Below are 2,274 nucleotides of genomic sequence, written 5' to 3' on the forward strand. Positions count from 1 at the left end.
TTTTAACACTCCCCTGGGGCATTTTGAATACCTGGTGATGCCGTTTGGCCTCACCAATGCCCCTGCAGTCTTCCAGGCACTAGTGAATGACGTGCTCCGGGATTTTTTGAATGTTTTTGTGTTTGTTTATCTGGACGACATTTTGATTTTTTCTCGGTCCCTTGTAGGAAGCATCGGGTGCATGTCCGGAGTGTGCTGCAGCGACTGTTGGAGAACCGCCTTTATGTGAAGGCCGAGAAGTGTGACTTTCATGTCTCGTCTATCTCGTTTCTGGGCTACCTACTGGCGGAAGGGCAGGTGAAGACGGACCCTGTAAAAGTTAAGGCAGTAGTGGAGTGGCCCGTTCCTGGTTCGCGTAGACAGCTGCAGCAGTTCCTTGGCTTCGCAAATTTCTACAGGCGTTTTGTCAGGGACTACAGTCGGGTGGCTGCGCCTCTCACTCGCCTTACTTCCTCCCGGGTCCCCTTCGTTTGGTCCCCCGGGGCTCACTCGGCCTTCGTCACGCTCAAGCGGCTTTTTACTTCGGCTCCTGTTTTGGTCCATCCTGACACGAGTAGGCAGTTTGTGGTGGAGGTTGATGCTTCAAGTGTGGGGGTGGGGGCTGTGCTGTCTCAGCGTTCTGGTCCTCGTGGCAAGCTCCAGCCCTGCGCCTATTTTTCTCGACGCCTTTCTCCTGCCGAACAGAACTATGACGTTGGGGATAGGGAGCTCCTGGCCATTAAGTTGGCTTTGGAGGAGTGGCGCCACTGGCTGGAGGGGTCGGAACATCCATTTATCATCTGGACAGATCATAAGAATCTGACTTATCTCAGAACAGCTAAGAGACTGAACTCCCGCCAGGCTCGGTGGTCCCTTTTCTTTGCCCGATTTAACTTTGATATTTCCTATCGCCCGGGTTCCAGGAATCTTAAACCCGATGCTCTGTCTCGCCAGTACTCCTCGGACTCAGACTCCCGGGACCCGGAGCTCATTCTCCCTTCCACCTGCAGGATCGGCTCCCTCACCTGGGATGTGGAGGAGGCTATACGCCAAGGATTACGGGACGACGTTGATCCGGGAACTGGCCCGCCCGGTCGGCGTTTTGTGCCCTCTGCCGCCCGGTCGGCTGTTATCCATTGGATCCATACAGCCCGGTTTACTTGCCATCCGGGAGTGAGTAGGACCACGGCTCTGTTGAAGAGGTATTTCTGGTGGCGTTCTATGGACAAGGATGTGAAGGCTTATGTGGCTGCCTGTTCCGTTTGTGCCCGTAACAAGACCTCTAATCGGCCCCCGTCTGGCTTACTCCGACCGCTGAGTACCCCGCATAGGCCTTGGTCTCATATCGCCTTGGATTTTGTTACCGGCCTCCCAGCCTCTTCGGGGAAGACGGTGGTTCTGTCCATAGTTGATCGGTTTTCCAAGGCGGCTCACTTCGTGGCCCTGGACAAGCTGCCGACGGCTGCGGAGACCACCCAGATCCTTACGGATCATGTGTTCCGTCTTCATGGCATACCCTCGGAGATTGTGTCTGACAGGGGGCCTCAGTTTGTCTCCCGAGTGTGGAGGGCCTTCTGTACGGCCCTGGGTGCCAAGGTCAACTTGAGTTCTGGTTTCCATCCGCAGACCAATGGCCAGACTGAGCGTTTGAACCAGGAGTTGGAATCCGCTCTTCGCTGCGTCTCGTCACTGAACCCGGCAGCCTGGTCGTCTCAGTTGCCTTGGGTGGAGTATGCCCATAATTCTCTCACGTCTTCAGCGACGGGTTTGTCACCCTTTGAGGCCTCGCTGGGGTATCAGCCACCGTTGTTCCCAGAGGATGAGACGGATTTGGCTGTTCCTTCGGTCCAGCATCACCTTCGACGCTGCCGGCGGGTGTGGCAGAGGGTCCGACGGGCTCTCCTTGCGACTGTCGACCGGCAACGGGATTATGCGGATCGTCGCCGCTCTGTCGCTCCGGCATATCGGCCTGGTCAACGGGTGTGGCTTTGTGCCAAGGACATTCCCTTGCGGTCGCTTTCTCGGAAGTTGGCTCCCCGCTATGTTGGCCCCTATGAGATCACTGCTGTCGTCGGCCCCTCGGCGGTCCGTCTCAGGCTCCCGGCCTCCTGGCGCGTCCACCCGACGTTTCACGTCTCTCAGGTCAAGCCGGTCCGTAGCAGTCCTCTGTGTCCGCCGTCTGTTCCCCCGCCTCCCGCCCGGCTCGTGGACGGTCATCCGGCCTATTCGGTCCGGCGGATCGTTGACGTGCGCCGCCGTGGTCGTGGTGTCCAGTACCTGTTGGACTGGGAGGGT

The sequence above is a fragment of the Haplochromis burtoni genome, unplaced genomic scaffold (assembly GCF_018398535.1).
Source record: "Haplochromis burtoni strain Fernald_Lab_line unplaced genomic scaffold, NCSU_Asbu1 Contig_838, whole genome shotgun sequence".
Classification (NCBI taxonomy): Eukaryota; Metazoa; Chordata; class Actinopteri; order Cichliformes; family Cichlidae; genus Haplochromis; species Haplochromis burtoni.